Consider the following 23058-nt stretch of genomic DNA (forward strand, 5'->3'; position numbering starts at 1 on the left):
CTCAAGCAGTCATCACCTCAGCCATCCAAACGGTCTACCCCATTCATATCAATTGAGGTAGAAGTTCTCTCTGTGTGTACTCATCTACATATGCTGATTTGCCGTCTCCATTGAAAGAACCATGCCTTGATAGTTGTTTGGATGCTGTGGATGTTAAACAACTCTGCCCAAATGAGAAAATCTGCAAGGTACAAGCCTTGCACTGATAGGCCGGAGTGGCTCAAGTAACACTCCCTGACTTCTGTAAGAGGTTCCAGTTCCTGCTCATTTTTCTGAAGAATAGAGATCTGGCTCTGCAGCCCAAGATCTGGTTATGAAGGCAGGGGGCTAGGCAGGAAGTATTTAAGCCAAAGCTGGGTAGCTTGCTATCTCCAAGGGATGCTATAGTTGTAACTGCATCAGGGCCACTGACAGAGGGGGGTAGAAGGAATTCAAAAGTACCAGGCCCAATGCTAGCAGGGGCTCCAGGCGCTTCACTTTTTAAAAAAGGAAGTGAATCAGAGACATCTAATGAAAGTTATAAAACAATATGTGAGATATCACTAAGGCTTTAGCACTCCGTGGGCAGCACCGTTGTTAATCAGGGACATACCTAAGAGTTGGTTGAGTCTGCCCAACCACCTCTCGACCCTGGTTTGGGGTGTCTAGGAGCCTGCGCACCCATCCACACACTCTCCTTGCCAAGGGCTCAAGGGACGAAGGGACACCAATACAGCTCCTTACCAAGAGTACAAGGGAGCTTAGGTAGGCCTCTGTTGCTAAGGTCACTTAATCACTGTTGCTAAGCAATCAGAGCCCCACCTGGGACTCAGGAGAGGCCCTTTGCAAAGCAGCAGGAGAAGCTAAATGGAGGAGAGCATGGTGGTAAGTTTGCTTGTGTCCCCATTATTTCATTTACACAATGTGCTGCCTTTAAAGAATAAAACAAAACTGGCTGGGTTTGGTAGGTTTTACTGAAAAGCAACTCGCTTTGAAAATAAATGAGGGTTTTCCTCAGAAAGAAATGGAATATTACAGTCCCCCACCTGCTGAGCTTCCATGTTCTCCACACAGCCACTATTGGTCTGTTTGTCTTAACTGGGATGCTATTTGTTAATATGCAGTAACCATAAAGCAAAAATATAAAATACAAAATGTCTCCACAAATGCAGCCACAAAATATCTGGACATCTCAAAGCTGCTGCAAGTTAAAATGACTATTGACTGTGTTTGAGCACAATAATTTCTCTTTGTTTATCAAGGTTGACAAAGTGTTTCAAATATATATTTCTGAGAGTTGTGAAACTGCACATATTTGCTTATTGTATATTTGAATCTTTATTTTCCTCCCAGAGCTCAAGGTTGTGTATTTTATTATCTCCATTCCCCTATTTCATCTTCACAACAGCCCTGTGGGTTGGTAGTTCAGACACCAAAGCTGTGAAACTGAATGTGCTTTTTTGCTTGTTGTTATTTATCAGCATTGGAAAACCTTTTGTTTTGCTGCAAATATCAGGACTAAGAAACGCTGCAGTTAAAGCAAGGAGGCTGCTCTTCTGGCTTACCTTACATGATCTGTGAATGACATTACATAAGAATATAAGAAGACTCTGGTGGACCAGGCCAATGGCCCATTTAGCCAAGCTTCCTGTCTTCACATTGACCAACCAGGTGCCTGAGAAGCCTGTAAGCAGGACCTGAAAGCAATAACACCCTCCCCTCCTGTAGTTTCTAGCAACTGGTTTTCAGAAATATACCTCCTCTGGTGGTGGGAGCAGAGCACGGCCTTCGTGGCTCATAGCCTCTGATAGGCTTTTCCTCCACAAATTTGTCTAATCCTCCATTAAAGACATTCAAGTTGGACTGAAACAGACCCCTCTTTGAAACACTGGAAAGCTGCTGCCTGCCAGGCATTGAGTTAGATGAACCAATGGTCTGGGTCAGTACTAGGCAGCTTCTTATGTTCCTGGTATTTGTTCAAAAGGAGCTCCCAAATAATTGTTTTAAGAACACAAGAAGAGCCTGCAGCATCAGGCCAGCGGCTCATTTAGTCCAGCATCCTTGTTCTCATAGAGGCCAGCCAAATGTCTGTGGGAAGCACAAGATTTAGTACAATGCTGCTAAAAGGCCACTCAGTTCCATAACACATGGTAGCAGCCTGTTGATGGGCGCTTCCCCCTAACACACCTGAACCAAAAGGGATCCTAAATGAACCCGCTGGAAAAAGTTAGATGCTTCCATACAAAATAACAGAGTTCCCATCTTAAGATAAGAATGCAAGTGCATGGAAGCCTCTGAACCCACAAGAACTCTACATAAGAGTGATGTTCTTGATAGATGGTTACTTCCTTCCCATCAGTGGAAATTGACAGCTGCAGCTATAACCTTTTCAGCACTCTTCTTTCAATGGGAAACGGGGGACGTTCTCTCTCTCTCTCTCTCTCTCTCTCTCTCTCTCTCTCTCTGAATTACGGAGCTATTCAAGATTAGGAGGCTTTGTGGGCAAAATGGGGCAGGGCCTGGGGAGCATTCTTTTGGGGGGGATCACACATGGGGAGAAAAGGGGGGAACCATCTAATTCTCTACTCTGACGTTGATCGGCACCTGCCGAAAGCTTTTTCCATGCTTTTATTATTTTTAAGGAGAATAATCTTGCAATAAGGGGGTGGGGGGCTACATCTGGAGAGAGTTAAATGCTGTGGCTTTGAGACAGCTGGAATGCCGGCAACACGGAAGCTCCTTGTATACAGCGATGTTGTTTTCTTCGGGGAGATTGCAGAAAGGAGCTGCTTCGTTTCAGTGAAGCCAGATCTCGTGGAAATTCCATTGGCGAGTATGTGAGAGCGTGGCAGAATACAAATCTGCTTTCTTTGGTCCCCTGGTGCATCTTCTTTGAGTTCCAGTTCTGCCACGTGCCACTGCTACGTTGCCCATGAAGAACAGATGTGAGGGTGGGGGTGGGGATATGGAATTAAACAATCCAACTGATTTTAATTAGGCTGAAATAATAAACAATCATCCTTCAAATCAAGAATGATGGATACACTCAAGCTGCGTGGAGAAAGTTGTCTTCAGCCTGCTTGAAGGAGCCATGTTAGAATGGTCTCCTTACCCTCCCCCCAAAACAATCACCTTTCCTACATACCTAAGGGATCCCAATAATCATGTGTGTGATCATTTTCCTCCAAGGAGCTCAAGGGTATACAGGGTTCTCCTCTCTGCATTTTATCCTCACAACAACCCTGTGAGGTAGATTAGGTTTTTGAAATACAATGACTGGCCCAAAGTCACCTCATGTGTGGTTTTGAACTCTGGTCTCCCAGCTCCTAGTCCAACACCCTAACCATTACACTGAACTGTGTAGGAACAGCAGCAGTGCGTGCATGCAGCGGTGTCTTGCCAGTGGTGGTGCTGTGCTCATTGGGAAGGAAATGAAGCAGCAGCATGGTGTGAGGGACTGTGGGGTGTTTGCAGCCCAATAAGTGCAGATGCCTGTGGACTGCTACCCTAAAGCTCCCCCAACTTCACTATTGCTGCCTCCCCATATCCCAGCCCTATTCTGATTAGCACAGCACCACCGTCAGAGGCGTGTCACTGTCTCCTCCTCTCCCTCCACACAAAAAAACCTAAGAGAAAAAATCTTAACTGGGCAGGGGACAATCCCAAACTGTCCCAGTGAGGACTGAGCATGCAAAGTGGGCAATGACTGCTGAGCATCTGTTCCAGAGGAGCAGAAAACTAGAGATAAGAGATAGGGCAAACTGAATGGAATATCCTAATGTTATGTACTGAGCTGAATAGGATCCAAAATGCAGCAGTCTGATTGGTCCTAGAATAATAGGATTCAGAATGTAGCAGTCTGATTGGTCCTAGAACAATAGGATTCAGAATGCAGCAGTCTGATCGGTCCTAGAATAATAGGATTCAGAATGTAGCAGTCTGATTGATCCTAGAACAATAGGATTCAGAATGCAGCAGTCTGATTGGTCCACAGGAGCCACCCAATCCAGCTCCAGGTGGAAGTGAATCCGCAACCTGATTGGCCTACAGGAGAATCCTGGAATTAGCCAATCACGTGGGGCCCATTATGTAAATAATGTATATAAAGCAGGCATTCTGGGGGAACTTCCATTCCTCCTCACCACTATGAAGTGCCTGGCAAGAACCTTGAATGGGAATAGTCCACACTGTAATGTTTTGTTCTCTGCGTGTGGGTCTTTACGTGGCTCAAATGGCAAAAACATCCTGTACAAAAAAGGACTTCCATGTTTATTTCTGAGTATAAGATACTGAAAATGTGTCACAGGAAACGGGGATTGCTTTGATTAGGAATGAGAGAGAAAGTTCACCTTTAAAGGCAAACATAGCTAATTCACACTATACAAAGCAGTAGACAAAGTGAAATACAGTACAAATACATACTTCTCAGCATTCTTCAAATGCAGTTCTCCTGCAAAGTAGTGTGTAAGTACAGAAATGCACATACTAGTGCCAAGTTTGTGTACATATGCATATATTAGTGAACATGGCAAACTAAAGTGCCTTAGGGTAGGGCAAGCTGCATACCAAAATGTGTGTATCAGGATAAATGTGCACTAAAATGCTAGTAGATTTTTATGAAACCATTGTAGAAATGTAGAAAACTGGGGGGGGGGGGGGACTAGGCAAATGAGAACCTGAGAGAACTGAAACTGACAACATTCTCCATTCCTAACTGTGATGCCCTGCTTATATGCACCCTTAGACATCTGGATGGCTGGTGTTGGAAACAGGACAATGGGCTAGATAAACCCTTGATCTGTTTCAGCAAGGAGCATCTCGATTAGGCTGGCTCACCATCCTCTCTCCACCACTCAGAAATCTGGAAACATCAATAACTAGCAAAACCAAAGGAGAAAAGCAACCCCAAAAGTGACCTAAATTGAAATTCACATTTTGGAGACGGAGTGGACGCACAGAGGCCGCCTGTGTGATAACCATCGTCTCAGGAACACACAAACTCGCAAAACATTAAAGCCCTGGCAAGTGTTTTAAGTGGTCTGCTCAATAAATGTGAACATCCTGGCCCACAATTATTTCCATAGGAAAATATTATTTGGCCAGAGGGAGGCGGTGGGGGAAACAGCCCTCGGGGATAAATATTGTTGGGTTGGAACAGGCCAGAAGGTAATCAGATATTTTATCAGGAGACAAGAAGATGGCAAAAGTTCACCCTCCCAGATGCTTGTAGGAAAGGAATTGTGCTCGCTAAATAATCCCAAATGGCTCCAGCAAGCCACATTCCATAGGGTGGGAGTGGGGAACTTCAGGCCTGGGGAGCAAATGCTGCCCCCTAGGCCTCTCTGTCTGGACTTCAGGACTCCCCTGGGCCATACCGCTCACCAGCTCTGCTCAGTCTCCTCTCCCGGGTCTTTGGCTGGCTGAGGTGTGTCCCTGAACTCTAATAAAGCCTCTTGCTTGCATGGATGGGAGACAGATCTAGAAGTATAAACAATTTTCAGAAGCTAGGCTTCCAGTCCCCATCCACTGCTGGAATGCAGCCCCCCAGAAGGTTGCTCACTAGGGAATGTGGCAATTGGGCTGTAGAAAAAGCTCTCCATCCCTGCCCTATAGAAATATGGAAATCCTTGAGCCTCACATTTATTTATTTATTTATTTAAGCTTTTCGAAATAGAAGCATGCAGGTTCCATGTGGAATTCTTTGCATGCAGGTCAACAGAGAGGCCTCATCCTCAATGCAGGGCACAGCTGAGTTTATCTGAGATAAACGAAGCTTCCCACGGAGGCCGCATCACCCAGGAGCAAAAGATTGCTTGCTCTAAGGCCATAGCCTGAAATGCATTTTCCTGCTGCTCTGCTGGCATTATCCCTGATGGTGCAGATAGGAAAATGGAAACCCTTGTGCGTTGTTTTTTCCCGGAGGCAGTGTTAGTAAATTTCAAAAATCCCACTTGTGGAGAGATCCGTGACTTGGAGCGTGGGAGGCAGATTGAGAGTATATGGGTGAAAATTGTAGGAGGGGGAAACAACGCTAACCTTACTGTGGGTGTCTGCTATAGACCCCCCAAGCCAGACTGAAGACTTGGATGGTGCCTTCCTAGAGCAGATTACCAAACAATTAAAAAGGAGGGATTTAATAGTCATGAGAGACTTCAGGTACCCTGATATCTGTTGCAACTCTGCCAAGACTGTAAGGTCCAACAAATTCCTCAGTTGCCTCACTGACTATTTCATTTCCCAGAATTTGGAAGAAGGAACAAGGGGGTCATCTCTCTGGGACATGGTCCTCACTAATGAGAGGAACTGATTGACAAAGTGAAAGTACTGGGAACCTTGGGAGGAAGCAATTTTGCTCTCTTGGATTTTGTTATACAGAGGCAAGGGGAAGTTGAGTGTAGTCAGACATGCACTCTGGACTTTAAGAAATTGTTTCAAAAAAAGTTTAAGTAACTACTGGATGAGATCCCATGGTCAGAAATACTCAAAGAGAAGGGATGGAGGCTTCTTAAAGGTGAAATATTGAAGGCACAAAGGCAGGCAATCCCAAGAAGAAAGAAAAGTGGGAAGCACCTAAAGAAACTGGTGTGGCTACATAAGGAGCTTACAGACGAGCTGAGATGTAAAAATATCATGTATAAGAAACGGAAGTATATACACAAGCAGCCAACACTTGCAAGGAGAAGGGTTCCCTTGCAGCTCTACAATTCTATGATTCTTTGTTAGTCTGCCGTATATCTCTCTGTACCCAGGAAGAAGGCTCTACTCAGGAGGAGGGAAAAGACCCACCTTCAACCAATTACCCATCAGAAGACCAGGTAGAGGAGGAGCTGCTTTAGCCTTGCAGTCTCATGTAGACCTTTTTTTGGGGCTGGATCTATACAGGATTTAAAAAAAAAAAACTACAGAAAAAAACACTATAAAAGCTCTTAATGGAAAATCCCATTGGCTCTACAGTGCCATCTGGCGTCGCATGATTATAACGCAGTTATAATGATATAATTGATGAGCGTAGATGAGTCTCGGGTTAACAGCTCTCCTCCAACAGCCATTAAAAGGTGGGGTATGTATGTATGTATGAGTAAATAAATAAAGAACATTGTTATTTTAAAAAACAATACTTTGAGTCCCAGACCAGGGTGGCACAGACGTGCCTTTCCAGGTTCAGCCAGAAGGCATGTATGCTGATATAGATTGCCAAAGTCCTCATCCGCCTGTGTCAACGTACTGGGCTTCAACCATTGCCTGTTGAAGTTTGGCTATTGTCCTTCCCCAGATCTGCAAAGCCTGGCTCCATCATCTGTTCATCAAAATCCATCTTTTCCAGAGTTGGGCAGAATCCCTATTCCGTAACTGAACCATCCATAGATCCTGGCTGATGTCCTGAAGTAGCTGGAAAGCTGCATTAGGATATCCAAAGATTCATCCTGGCCTGGAAAGACAGGAAGCAGTCTGGAAAAGAGAACTTGTCCGGGGTTTGGCTTTATCTTTGCATGGTGATCCAGGTAATTAAACTCTCCTGCCTCTTCAGTGTTTCTGAGTTCAGCAGGACACAGCGCAGCAGGAGAAAAGGATGGTTTTAAGACAGTATGATAGGTAGCTGCTTTTTCTAACCATTTTATTAAAATAATAATAATAATAATAATAATAATAATAATAATAATAATAATAATTTTTTATTTACACCCTGCCATTCCCAGTTCAAAAACCGGGCTCAGGGCGGCTAACAACAAATTTAAAACACTTAATTATAAAAGCAGCATAAAATACAGTATAAAAACATGAATAACAATAAAAATCAAAATTCAAAAATCAATTTAGGGGAAATAAGCATTACATAATCCCCAGGGCTAGCTGGCTGAATTGGTCCTACTTGGGCCAGTGAGGAGGCCAGGGGAGAATTAGCTGTGGGGTTTCAGAGCGGGTGATCTTCATAAATGGGGAGGGAAGAGAAGGGAAATAAAAGATCAGGCTAAATTCAAATTAAAGGCCAGGCGGAATAGCTCTGTCTTACAGGCCCGACAGAAGGAGGTTAAATCCTGAAGGGCCCTAGTCTCATGGGACAGAGCATTCCACCAGGTCGGAGCCATCACAGAAAAGGCCCTGGCCCTGGTGGAAGATAATCTGACTTCCTTAGGGCCCGGGACCTCTAAACTATGGTTATTCATGGACCTTAAGGTCCTCTGCGGGGCATACCAGGAGAGGCGGTCCCATAGATACGAGGGCCCTAAGCCACAAAGGGCTTTAAAGGTCAAGACCAGCACCTTGATCCTGACCCTATACTCCACCGGGAGCCAGTGCAACTGGTAAAGCACTGGGCGAATATGCTCCCATGGCAGGGACCCCATGAGGAGCCTCGCTGCAGCATTCTGCACCCGCTAGAGTTTGTGGGACAGTTTCAAGGGCAGCCCCGCGTAGAGCAAATTACAGTAGTCAAGCCTGGAGGTGACCCATCGCATGGATTACTGTGACCAGTTCGGGGCGGGAAAGGTAAGGGACCAACTGCTTAATGCTGCAAAGATGGCAAAATGTCGCCTTAGCTGTTGCTGTAACCTGCTGTAACCATTATATCATCTATGATGACAACATAGTAGTAGACCCTGATGGAATTCATACATAATCATCTTTGATTATGTAAAAAGAGAATAGCTACAGAGAATATATTGTTGCATTGTGTATGTGTGCACACACACACACACACGTGCAAATATTTATTTTTCTTACCACCTGTGATTCCTACTACTAGTATGATGGTAACAAGATGCGTTATGAGTTAGGGATAGGGAGAAATTTGATCCCGTTCACATTTAAAGGAGAACGTAACCTAGCTCACATTTTCTGAAAAAAATGCGCACTGAGGGCTTGAGGGCTGTCCTTCAAAACTTACGCATCTGAATTTTGCAATGCAGTTCTCCAGCCAATATGTGCAAAACTGGGGTAAAGTATGCATATAAGTGCATATGTTAGTGAAAATAAGGTGCAGAATGCATTATACTGATGAAAATTTATTTGCAAAAAAGGGTATACAGTGGTACCTCAGGTTACATACGCTTCAGGTTACAGGCGCTTCAGGTTACAGACTCCGCTAACCCAGAAATAGTACCTCGGGTTAAGAACTTTGCTTCAGGATGAGAACAGAAATCGTGCTCTGGCGGCGCAGTGACAGCAGGAGTCCCCATTAGCTAAAGTGGTGCTTGAGGTTAAGAACAGTTTCAGGTTAAGAACAGACCTCCGGAATGAATTAAGTACTTAACCCGAGGTACCACTGTATTAGGGAAGCAGTGCACTAAAATGCTTATGATTTTTCAGGAGGTCTTTTTAAATAAAAAAAATCATGATATGATATGCGAATGGCTTGGGGGGTATTGGTTTGTTTTTGTTCTTTTTTATTATGTATTTTGTGTGCTCATTTTACACTTTTATGTTGTGAACCACCCTGTGACCTTCAGGTGAAGGGCAGTGTACAAATTAAATAAATAATAATAATAAATGCATTACATTAAGTAAAAGTTCTTTCAACATGCATATATTAAAGCAAAAAATGTGTATGAAAGCGGCATATATTAGGATAAATGTGCTTGAAAATGCATATTAATATTTGACACTGGTGCTTTTTAAAAAAAATCAAACTAATTCAGAGATGGAGTGATCTGAAGAAAAAAGTTGGAAAAATGAGAAGACACGAAAGCATTAATTGATTGATTTGGCCATCCTTGTTTTGTACCTATTCATTTCCTGTGAGGCCAGCAAATCTCTAGAAGGAGCACAGTAAACATCCAATACAGATTAGTATCCGCAGCAATGCACAAGGGAAGACCCCGACTCCCCCATGGAGGAATCTGTTTTCACAGCAGAATGGAGTGACTTTGTAGGATGTTTTCCTGTTGAGTTCATAGTCTGTGCAGGGTGTTGGGGCACTGAACGTGCCTGCAAGGAAGTTAGCTCTGCAGCTTTGCTTTTAGTTTTGACCATAAATGTCTCTCCAAACCTGGACAAAAGTAAAAGGAAAAAAATGTGTCATGAAAAATGAGGGAAGATAAGATTTTTTTTAAAAAAAAATTATTTATTTCCAAAAGATGGGAGAAATACTCCCTCCTGCAAAGTGTCAGCAGCGGGACATCTGCATTATGTTGGTTTCTTGCAACAATCTATTCTGTCTAACATCCGTGTGAGACAATTAAAGGTAATAAATCATAAAGCCTTTCTTGGTTTTAAAGATCCCAGATGCTCTGAAAGACATAAAAATCTAGATGTCTCATCCCACCTTAGATTTTGTGTCAGCACTTGGCAGATTTAAGTTTGAAAAGATAGCAGAGGTCCTTCAAATGCCAACAGAGCAGGTTTTCTCAGATTAGTCATAATACCAGTGGAAATGTGTTTTTTGGAGGGGGGGCAGTTGAAGGATAGGCATGTATATAACATTTACGGTACTCTTGACTGATGAGCTCTTTTATGCATACATTTGCCTAATAAAGAAATCCTCTTTTTTCAAAAATCAAATCGTAAATTGCAAGATAGCTGTATAGAAAAGGCTTAAGGAAAGTCAGAATTGCTGGTTAATGTTTATTCATTCCTTCTCTAGGACATGTTTCATAAAAGACTGCATCTGTACTGGAAGCAGCTTACAGTAAAATATCACACACAATCTCACATACCCAAATAAAGTGCATTTTAACATTATGAAAGGCAAATGAACGATTAAATGTTTCTGCACTTCCTGTATGCATTCTATAAATACCCTCGTGGAATTGCAGAGTTGGAAGGGACCCTGAGGGTCATTTAATCCAATCCTCGGCAATGCAGGGATCTCAAAGCATTCGTAACAAATGGCCACCCAACCTCTACTTAAAAGCCTCCAAGTAAGGAAAGTCCACCACCTCTCATGGGGAGGGGGGGGTCTGTTGTGGTCAAACAGTTCTTACTGTCAAAAAGTTCTTCCTGATGTTTACAGTGGTACCTTGGGTTACATACGCTTCAGGTTACAGACTCCACTAACCCAGAAATAGTACCTTGGGTTAAGAACTTTGCTTCAGGATGAGAACAGAAATCATGCTCCCGCGGTGCGGCGGCAGCAGGAGGCCCCATTAGCTAAAGTGGTGCTTCAGGTTAAGAACAGTTTCAGGTTAAGAACGGACCTCCGGAACGAGTTTATTTTCTTGTAACTTGAATCCATTGGTTTGGGTTCTAGCCTCCAGAGAAGAAAACAAGCTTGCTCCATCCTCCATGTGACAGCCTTTTAGATATTAGAAGATGGCTATCATATCTCCTCTCAGTCTCCTCTTTTCCAGGCTAAATATACCCAGCTCCTTCAACTGTTCCTCATAAGGTTTGGTTTCCACATCCTTGGTTATCTTGGTCACCCTCCACTGCACACATTCCAACTGGCCAATATCCTTCTTAAATTGGGCGCAGCTCATCAGGCCTAGAGATTTGAATTCATTTCAAGTAGTTTAGTGTTCCGGGAATGGATTCCAGTGCTGCCAGACCCCAATTCCACTGGGGGAAATGGATTTCAGCGGGGAGGAGAGGAGAGGGAAGTTCCATTACATGAGTGGAAGGCCGCTTGCTTAATGTTGGCTATTGTCTAATTGAATTTACTTAGGTTATACATAGGATTGTGTTGTAATTTATTGTATTTTTAAAATGTAGATTTGTGGAACTCGCCAGTGTAGCGTAGTGGCTAGTATGGTGGACTAGGACCTGGGAGACCAGGGTTCAAATCTCCACCCCTCCTTGGGCCAGCCACTCAATCTCACCCTAATCTACCTCACAGGGTTGTTGAGAGAATGCTGCACTAGACTGCATCCTTGGCGAGTTGGCAACCACTTTATCACTGTGGCCCTACTTAAACTTGCAGATGCAGTCGCAGAGATGGTCGCCTGCATTTACAGCTGAGTTCCCACAAGCTTTCCTCCATACCTCTGTCCCCCTATGTGCATGAGAGCACTGAGGAATTTGGCTGTGCAAAACAGCTCCTTTTGCCTCACAGGGCAGAGGGGCCCCCAAAGCCCTCCAGGAAGCATATCTTAGATGCATGTTTGAGAACATCAAGCGGGAACTGATTGTAAGCCCTGGAGCACAAAACCTATTGATTTAGCCACATGGGGTTTCTGAACCAAATTGTTCCCAAATGCTGATCTTTCTTCCACCCACTCATAAAGAGTTAAAGACATTTCCCACATGTTAGAGGGAACTCAAGGACACTGAGGGGGGGGGGAGAGAGAGAGAGAGAGACCCTCTCAGAGCTTTTCAGAAATGTTTTCTCCCTTGGAAAATTCTAGTAAACAAAATAATTGCAATAATAAAAGAAATATTCTCTTCATTCTCCTTTTGATGGGAGATGGAGCTTCGTGATATAAATGTGAGTTGCATATAATATGCCATTAAAACTGTTTTACATTCTCTTGCAAGTTCCAGCAAATATGTCCACTTTACACACAAAGAGAGGAATTTCTGAGGCTTGCATTGTTGACTCTTTCCATATGGAATATGTATAAATGTGTAAAGAAACCCATATATGTTTCGTTTTGACCTGGGACACAAGAAACAACTCACTATTGAGCTTACAGGAGATGGATGTTGATGTGTTCCATGCAGATTATTAGTGCTCTTTGACTCTGAAACAACCTCAGCTTAGCTCATAGCCAAGGACAAAAATAGCCCATAAAATATGGCATGTCCTCACCAGGCCCATTTATCTTATGAGCATCAGGTTGCTGCGTTTACTGTAGCATAAATGCCTGGTTTCAAAGATGAGAGAGGAAGAAACGCTCCTAGTGAAATCAATACGTATTTGCAAATGAAAAGAAAAAAGGTCTTGATAAATTTGCCAGTGTGAATTAGAAACTCAATTTGCAGTAGATGTGATCCTCTTTTTTCCTCCCACTGTCTGATGAATTTGTGGGGGAAGGAATCAGGGTAGTTGCTGCTGCTGCTCCCACTCCTGGCCTCCATGAGCTCAGCTGATGTTTTACACAGCTTACACATGCACAACAACATACAAATGGAGAGTGCTGTAGGGACAAGTGAAGAGAGAAACCTGTTTCCAGTTTTATGGACAACTTGTACTCATGCATACAACTCATTCAAACCTTCAAGTGACTTCATGGAAGCCAGGAGCCCGGGGCCCATCTCGGCCAGCCTCCTGTTCCGACACTGACTGTGGGAAACCTGCAAACAGGACCGAACTACAAGAGCATACCCCGCACGTGTCCCGGGGGGGGGGATGGGACGTCCTGTTTTCTCATGTGAGGGCACAGTGACCATTTCGTAGGCCCCCACTGTTTCCTACAGGAGTGAGTTCCACAGCTGAACTATGTGCTGAATGGATGTCCACAAGTTCCAATTTCATGAGGGAAGGAGAAAAAACCTTTCTCTGGACACTTTCTCTGTGCCATGCATAATTTTTACAAACTTCTATTATGCCCCCAATCAGTCCTGACTGCAGCAATTCACCCAAAGTGAAGCTTTCATCTCCCACTGATTTAAACCGGAGAGACTGGTGGGAATTTGTCTGGATTGTGCCCTATCTCATCAGGTGCCCGGGCTGCACCTCTTGAAGCATAAACTCTTGTGATTCACCGCAGGACAAACAATGTGAGAGCCATGTGTATGCTGCTACCTGGTGGCCCGGCAGCTCAAATGTTGCTTTCTAGGTTGCCTTTTGTCCCTGTTCTCCCACCTGATTATCTTCAGCACTATTCCCTTTGAGACAAAGATCACAGCTTCTTATGTTTCTGCATGGCTCTTAGCACAATGGGACTTGGTCTTGATTACAGTCTGCAGCAGGGTCAAGAATATAAAGGCACAATGCGAAACAGGCACAATAGCTGGAGTCTAGGGCCCGCTGAGAAGATGGCTTGTAAAGTCCAGGATCTGAGCCTCTGAGAGTGATTTTTATGTCCTCAATTACAAGAAGAGAAGAGTTGTTATTCAAAGCTGTTGCCCCGGAGGACAGGAAAACAAAGAGGAAGGTATGTGTGGGACCTGCTGACCTCAATCAATTGCCTGCTTTCTTGGATAGCAGCAGCATCCCTGAAATCGAAACCCACCCTCCAAAATCCAACTGACTTCCTGTCACCAGAACTTGGGGCAGAAGGTCAAGATGAGAGGTGCAGAGTCATGAGAATGTTACCCAAAGACACCTCCTTAAATTAAAATAAGAAAAAAGAAATCCACAGGATGTGTTTTCTTTGCTAGGTTATTTACAGAGCAAAAAGATAACATGGCGGCGAATGGGCTTCGAGCTTTTCCAAAGCGTTTTTAATCTATTAAAGGAGCTGAAATGCTCTTATCCGAAAGCGATCTGAGCAGCCTCTACTTTCTGTGTTCTGTACTGTGGCATAGCGAAGAGAGAACAGCAAGGAGCTCAGCTCCAGGGCTGTCTCTAGAACAGAGAAATGGTGATGTCATACCAGAGCACCACGGCAATTGATAGAACCTCCTTGCTCTGGTGGTAAATGGATCAGGTGATAACGAGGCTTTCAAGTTTGTGGCAGATGAGCACTGGGTGAATGTGGAGAGTACGGAAATTAAACAAGAAGACACTGGATAGCTCTTTCGGTTTCTTAGATGGGGTTCCTGCTTCACTGTTTCGCTCTTCACTGTTAGAAATGCTAACAATCTTGCATAGAAAGACTAACTGAAAGGCTAAAGAGTGTGTTTCAGCTGGCTTGAGATCTTTTGTTAAATCTCTTTTACACAGTGAATTTATTCTATAAACATCTATTCAGTGAAAGTCTTTGATCCTAATAAATTTGAAATTGTGTCCTGCATTGGGGCAGGGGTATGTGACTATAGATCAACACAGCCACTTGCATTTTTTTTTTTTACTCTGAGAGGGGCTTGTCAGGATGAATTCCTGCACTTCCAAATTTACCACTACACCACTCATTCTGTAATGTCCGTACATAAACTTGACATTAAAGGAAGTAACTCTTTATTCTAATTCAGATCCCCAAACACCCTGTTGAACATTGTAGCTGCCATGCTAGGCACACTTAGCTGGGAATAAGTTCATTCTGAGTAGACATCTGAGTAGCTTCTGAGTAGCTATGCATAGGGATACACTGTAAATTAACATGCCTTGAATTAGCTAGAGGAAGCTACATTTCCACCTCACCCATTCATAAGCTAAACCAGGCTGAAAGCCCATTTATACATTTTTTTTAATAGATAGATGCTTAAAATAAATAAAATTCTAGATGTTTGGCACAAGCTTTTGCCCGATGAGGTGCCTGATATAGCTCAATACCTTCTGAAGTGAAACAAGAGTTGGTGCTCTCAAAACAATCTCTGCCTGCTACCCGTTTTTCTCCAGAATAAGAATATGCATTCTCCTTCACAAGGAAAAGGGACGCGGGTGGTGCTGTGGGTTAAACCACAGAGTCTAGGACTTGCCAATCAGAAGGTTGGGGGTTCGAATCCCCACAACGGGGTGAGCTCCCGTTGCTCAGTCCCTGCTCCTGCCAACCTAGCAGTTCGAAAGCACGTCAAAGTGCAAGTAGATAAATAGGTACCGCTCTGGCGGGAATGTAAACGGCGTTTCCGTGCACTGCTCTGGTTCACCAGAAGTGGCTTAGTCATGCTGGCCACATGACCTGGAAGCTGTACGCCGGCTCCCTCAGCCAATAAAGCGAGATGAGTGCCGCAACCCCAGAGTTGGTCAAGACTGGACCTAATGGTCAGGGGTCCCTTTACCTTTACCTTCACAAGGAAAATGTCTTTTGCTTAATTCAAAGACACTTAATTGCCATGACAAAATCAGCACGCATTACCAAACTCTGAGGTAAGGACAAATCCCAAATGTTTTTACTGGGCTGTGAAGAGTGGGAGATGTTATCCCACCCATTAAAGATTTGGATATTAACCTGAAAACTGCAATCCTGGCCATAGTCTACCAGGTTTAAATCTGCCTCATACTAAGGATCTGCCTCATGCTAAGACAGACCATTGGCCAACCTAGTTTAGATTGGGGCATTTCCCAAACCTACTTGGGCATTTCCCAAACCTACTTGGAGTTGGGATTGAACCCAAGACCTTCTATTTTCAAAAACATGTTTGCCAAGCATCTGAGATTAATGTGACAGGCAATGCAGAGGTGGCATTACACTCATTTTGTTTATTTTAATTTTTGGTAAATAGACGGAGCAGTTTTTCATATTCCAGTTATTTGACACAAACCTAAAAGACTGCACCAGTATATAAAATTAAATATATCCATGACCACTAGTTACTCTGTCATCTTATTGGCTGGCACAAAGTAAAGATAGAATGGAAAAGCCATTAACTTAATATATTAAGCAGTTTAGCAACCATTTTATCTGTGGAAAGTTTCGTTGCCTGTAAAGGAATCTGAAATGATTGTGAAACTAGACAATTATTAGTAGTCCTCCAAGGATCAAGCTGCCAGAAAATCCCTATCTTCTGCTAAACTCTCTTAACGTCATTATTTGTGATGAGCTGGAAAGAACTATGACCAGTCGTTTTCAGATATTGGGTGTGTGTGTGTAGTTTTTATAGGTATAAAAATTTAATACATCAAGATAGGATGGTGACATATTCTGAGATTTAGAAAGAATTAAACAAAACAAATCCCTCTTGGTTTGAGTAGTTTAGGTACCATTAAGCAGGTACTTAAATATTAAGTGCTGATTAAGCGAGCTGACAGGTTAATAACAAAGACTAGGGACTGTCTATTATCAAATATTTGTAAAACGCTTTTACAATATGATTCAGGACTGCAACAGATAAAGGACAACTATGCACAAGATATAGGCAGAATTATCCCTGTTAAGTTGTGGGTGAACATATCAGACGACACAGCGATTCTTCAAACAGCTCTTGTTTATTCACAGGCCAGAACAGAACTGAACTGAAGGGTTCAGCCAGCCTGCTTATATAGAGCTCCACTACAACGCAACAGTAACAATTTTCTGTAACTAGCCAATCACTGAACGTCACTTTCAATTCCTTATTTGCTTATGTGGCCCTGAGTGAAAACTATCTACAGTATCCCCCTGCTGGCTCAGGGTGAGAACTTCAGTACATAACAATCCCAATGGATATCTAGGAGACTATATGGGACATGATGCGTAGATTTTCTTTAAATTTCATGTTAAGAGGAGATTGCTACACAGTAGTGTTAAAATAGTAACTCTCACTTGTAATAATAAAGTAAGTATTTTATTTCCATATGTTGGAAAGAAATGGAAATGCAAGATTATCACATTACTACTTACTCTCACATTACTAATTACTCTCAGCACCCTTAACAATCTACAGTTCCCATAATTCTTTGGAGCAGCATGGGGATGGGACCAGCAGGGACTACAATGGCAGGGGTGGGGCCAGAGTCCATGACCCTACTCTCTCTTCACAAAAAGAAACACCCAAATAGGTCTTAATTTAGGCTGCAATCTTTGAATGCAGACCTGGGGGGTAAGTCCTATTGTACACAGTGCAAATTGCTTCTGGCAAACATGCAGAGGATTGTACTGCTGTTACGGATCCAACCCACTGTGTTAACCCTGAGATCTTCAGTGGAAATGATCAGGATTTCCTCTACATATAGTCTTCTACACACACACACCAAACTTGAGTATGGATCCTGTTTTCATATTGGATACCTGTAAGTCAACAGAGAATGCATGCCCTTAAGGCTATGGGTTGCATTCCATGCTGGTCCTACTCAGAGCAGACCTGTTGAAATTATAGATCCTGCTAATTTAGGTTCATTAATTTCAGTGGATCTCCCTCAAGTGGGACTAGCTTTGGATACAATCCAAAGTGCTCCTGGAGCTTCCAAGGGTTAGAATTTGTTGTTCTGCTTGGACTTGACCCTGAAGGTCCTCTCTCTGGGACCATGACAATGTCAAGTTCCCATGCTTGGTACCACAGAACACAAAGCAGACACTTAATATAATATGACACCTATCTTCCTACTTTAGCAGCTGAGATACAATTCCAAATGAATGGAGTGCAGCTGCTGATAAACACACAGTCTGCACACTGCAGACACCTCATCTTGAGAACCTCTGGAAATAATCAAGAAACCTGAAGTACTCCATGCCTTTATATCAAAACGGCAAAGGCTTAGCATTACTGACAGCCATCTACTAGAGGTGCCTACATAATTTCTGTGGCTCAAATAGCTGAGACAGGTCTGTCTGAGCAGATTTGACTGAGGGTTACGACTGCGACTCGGAACTAATGTGTATGGATGAGGGAAGAGTCAAACATGAAATCATTCTGATCAAAGGGAGATTTCTTCAAGGGAAGGTCAGTCCACCCCCCAAAAAAAACAAAAACAAAAAAAAAAACCCAAAATGAGGATTGAAAACAGGCTCCTTCGCAGACATGGGTTCTTTCATGCACCACATTTCTCAGGAACAACTAATCTACATAAAAGCATAAAAAGAAACTCACTGGTTTAGTTTCATATCTCGTATTGTATTCTGTATGTATACTGGTAGCCAATCAGATGCTTCTGGGATGCTGACAAGCAGAGTGTCAAGAAAACAGCCCTCCTGGTGTTTCTCCCATCATCTGGTACTCACAGCGGCACTGCTTTTGAACAAGGACATTGGTGGCTTTGGTACACACTGGGGGAAAGCCATAGCTCAGTGGGAGAGCATATGCTTTGCATTCAAAAGATCCCAGGTTTAATCCCCAGCAGCTCCTGGGAGGGCTGGGAAAGGCTCTGGTCTGAAACTCCAGGGAACTGCCTCTAGTCTGCATAGATCAGGTTTCCCTAAGCAAGTGCCCTCCATATGTTATTGGACTACAACTCCCATCATCCCTGACCCAGGCTGACTGGGGCTGCTGGGAACTGGAGGGCAATAAGTGAGGGCAGCCTACTGCAAACACTACTGAGACAGATGGAGTAATGGCCTGGCTTGATATAAGGCGAGTTCCGATGGGCTGTATCAAACACTACAGATTCAGAAGCTGAGCTTGTACAATGGGTTTTCCCCTCTCTTGAAGTCTCCCCACATCACAACTCTCTCTAGGGGTTTGGGAGGCCTATTCAATATTGGTGCAAATTTCCTGCACTAAATTTTGGGTGTTCCCCACTTCACCCATTGCAGCTCTGGGTGGCACAGCCCAGAGTGCCTCTAACCCTATGAAGAGCCTTTTTAGGGGCTGCAAGGGGGAAGCTGAGGCTCCAATACTTTGGCCACCTCATGCGAAGAAAAGACTCCCTGGAAAAGACCCTGATGTTGGGAAAGATGGAGGGCACAAGGAGAAGGGGATGACAGAGGACGAGATGGTTGGACAGTGTTCTCGAAGCTACCAGCATGAGTTTGACCAAGCTGCGGGAGGCAGTGGAAGACAGGAGCCTGGCGTGCTCTGGCCCATGGGGTCACGAAGAGTCGGACATGACTAAACAACTAAACAACAACAACATGCAATGTTGGATGCCACTTAATGTGGCACTTCACAGAAACACAAAAGCACGTCTCTCAATTCTGCAGTACACTTCTCCAACCAAGTAATCTGTACAAAAGTGCATATGCTAGTGTGCATTAAAAGGCACATTTTGTTGGAAATATATTGGGGGGAAATTGCTTTGCAATAATGTGCACATTGGGAGAAAATTGCACTAAAATGATGATGATTTCTCATGTGGGCTGAAAAATAAATAAAATCACAATCTGATGTAGAAACCTGGAGAATGGAATTTAAGACCAGAAAAGTGAGAAGTGGAAAGAAACTGAAATGGATATACGCACCCATGCCAAAAACCTTTGCTCCACCCAGGGGTATAGCAAGGGGGGTGCAGTAGGTGCAGGCTGCCCTGGGTGTCCCCACTGAGGGGGGGGGGCAAAATGGTGGGTGGCACTCATGGTGGGGCCTGCAGCGTGCCCAAGCCACACATCTCTCCTGGGAGTGATGCGGTGGCTTGAGCGCCCGCAGGCTCCTCGCTTGCGCCAAACAGTCCGCCCACGGCCTCCCCCTCAGCTGTAGGGCACCTGAGAGGGAAGAGGCAGGCAGACTCGTCGGAGGCCCCTCAGTGCCCCCATGGGCGGTTGGCCCTGCCCCAGGCGCCCAATCGGCTGGTTCTACCCACTGGTTCTACCCACTTTTGCCTCTGGCCCTGCGCACCACTGGAATGTGGCCCCTGGAAGGCTGCCCACGAAGGAATGCAGCCCTTAGTCTGCAAAAAGGTTCCCCATCCCCACCATAGAGGGAAATTGATCATGAGGCTGCAGCCAGTGTAGAACTGGGCTGGTACCAAAGTCCAGCAGCCCAATGGGTCTGCTTGGATTACAGGTGAAACTGCTCTAACCCTAAAGCACCATTCCTTCTGCCTCGAGAGATAAATGGTGTTGTTCGTTCTTTTTTTTTTAATAAATATTTTATTCAGTTTTCACAATAAAAAGCATACAAAGACAAAAAGGTACAAAATCACAAAAAACAATACAATACAAAAATACAAACATTAAGCACATTAAAAGAAAAGGGAAAAAGAGATAAAAACACAAATAATAACAAATAACAAAAATTCCCTCTTTCTTAATTTCTCATCTTCAATTAACTTATTTTCCCGACTTCCTCACGTCTCCCGTTCTTGTATCCCTTTTTTAAAAATTTATTCAGCAAATTCATATCCTATTAATTTATCTGTTGTTAATCCAATCTTAAATTTTACTTTGTTGCTAAAGCCCCTGCAATTCATTTCAATGTCCTTAACATTCAAAAATTTTACAGTATTTCTGCAAATATGTTTTGAATTTTTTCCAATCTTCCTCCACCGTCTCCTCTCCCTGGTCTTGGATTCTGCCAGTCATTTCCGCCATCTCCATATAGCCCATTAGTTGCATCTGCCAATCTTCCAAGGTGGGTAGATCTTGTGTCTTCCAATGCTTTGCGATGAGAATTCTTGCTGCTGCTGTGGCATACATAAAAAAAGTTCTATCCTTCTTTAACACCGATTGGTCCACTATGCCCAGGAGGAAGGCCTCTGGTTTCAAATAGTGTTGTTTGTTCTTAATGGAGAGCACGGCGAGTTTCCTCGGGCATTGCGAGCGCTGCGTGATTAATATAACAAATGTTGCGTTTCAGACATATACACAATGGGCAAAGGGTAATCTTTGGGTGCACTGCAGGAAGATAGCAGCGAGCGGATATAGCATGATAGGAAACGGCATGTCTGTGAAACAGTTCATTTGTCTCCGTCCATACAAAGGACTAGGGATATGTGGCCTGCGTACGTCAGGGATCACTCGCCCACAGATGACAACCCAGATAAGAACCGCAGTGGCGATAAAAACATAAAATGAGTTTATGTAGACAAAGCCCGAGGCCCAGATAATGTGCATCCACGAAGCTGTGACGGCTTAGACAGTGAGGAACCTTTTAATGGCATTTTTAAAAGTGCACTAGATTTGAGGGAAGAGGTCCCAAAGATTACAGAGCAGCAAGATTGATTCGAATACATGTTAACGGGCCTCAAGGCAGGAAACTATAAACTAGCAAATGTAACATTGTTTGCAAAGAAACCTGGAAACTATTTAAAGTGGTTTGTCCGAAGGAAGAACACCTGGAGAGTAAGCAGTTTAATATATATAACTTGTGGTTTTTTCTTTTTAAAAATAAAAAAAAGGTTGCTCCTGTTGCGGGCAATTTCTTGTCTTGGACATTTAAAGCTTAACAGTATACCGATATGCTACAGTTAATTGTGGAAAGCAGAGGCTTTGCCCAATGCAAATTTGTGCACTTTGCTGAACTGTTCAAAATGTGTTTTCATCGCCATGGTGACAGGGGAAGTGTTTATTTGTGAATGTACTTCCCATCTGTACACACAGGGGACTGCAGATCCAGTATGAAAAAATGAGGCCTAAAGGTACTCTGTAGCTCGCATGAATCCTGGGACACTCACTCACTGGTCAGTGAACGGAGCACTGAAGGAGCATGTATTCATTATGGATTCCTTCTTCTGGGACAGATTTTGCATCAATACATCCTGCACAAATACATATCCCAATGGATTTAATACGGTTTGCATACGCACACATGCAGACACACAAGTATTCCTGTGTGGCGAAAGGTGGATGTTGAGATTGGATAGAGAAATCCTTAGGCTATGGGATTATGAAATGGCAAACAAAATGAGCAAGGACAGACGCAATGATACAAATTCCTCAGTTGTATTCAGGCCTTCTGAATGGGACTCAAGAAAACATGCAAACAGGGCAGAGTGTGCCCAGCCTCACTACCTCCACCTCATTATCAGCAGTGTGGGTTCAAGGGTGATGTTAGCAGCAGGGAAGCCTCTTGTAGTCACCCTGAGGAATCAGGGTTCAAAAATGGGTTAGAGTGTCCATGAATGCAGGAGGACCTTCCCACAGCAGGCAGCCTTGAAGGTGGAGGCGCAGTAGGGCACTACCAGCGCACCCACGGATAATCTTCCCTTCTGCTGTGTTTCTTTAAACCTGATTCAGACCACCAGAGAACGGCTCATGAGAGAGAGAGAGAGAGAGAGAGAGAGAGAGAGAGAGAGAGAGAGAGAGAGAGAATCATTGAGGAAGAACAGAGCAAGGACTTCTAGCCACCACCAGGGATGCCAACTCCAGGGGACCCTTTCTCCTGTGAGCCTTTCCAACAGAGGATTGCTCTATGGCACAAAGTACCTTGCTTTTATTTATGTGAATTCCATCTAAAACCATTTGCCAGTGTGGTGTAGTGGTTAATAGTGGTAGACTCGTAATCTGGTGAACCGGGTTCACTTCCCCGCTCCTCCACATGCAGCTGCTGGGTGACCTTGGGCTAGTCACAGTTCTCTGAAGTCTCTCAACCCCACTCACCTCACAGAGTGTTTGTTATGGGGGAGAAAGGGAAAGGAGAATGTTAGCCGCTTCGGGTAGTGATAAAGCGGGATATCAAAAACTCCTCTTCTTCTCCGCATTTCCTGCCTGTCTAGGTAGAGATCCCATTTCACTCAGATTTCCCCCTAAGTCTTGCAGGGCTTTCCTCTCCCTTGATCCTCGCAGGCTCCCTCCCCAGCCTGCTCAGATCCCTGGCTCTCCCGACGCTGTTCGCTCCATCTTCTTTGCCAACACAGCCCAGGGCTGGCTGCCC

The 23058-nt window shown here is 43.9% G+C and overlaps 1 long non-coding RNA gene across 1 annotated transcript in view; it reads left to right on the forward strand.

Annotated features, from left to right (window-relative positions):
- The first annotated feature begins 359 nt into the window (after positions 1–359).
- The window catches only part of LOC310689711, a 43670-nt gene continuing 20971 nt past the window's right edge, over positions 360–23058 (forward strand). Inside the window, exon 1 of the long non-coding RNA XR_014517609.1 lies at positions 360–864. This is a non-coding gene — a long non-coding RNA (uncharacterized lncRNA). The remainder of the gene's footprint in view (positions 865–23058) is intronic.

Source organism: Podarcis liolepis, assembly GCF_965112155.1.
Source record: "Podarcis liolepis genome assembly, chromosome: 12".
In the NCBI taxonomy this organism is placed as follows: domain Eukaryota; kingdom Metazoa; phylum Chordata; class Lepidosauria; order Squamata; family Lacertidae; genus Podarcis; species Podarcis liolepis.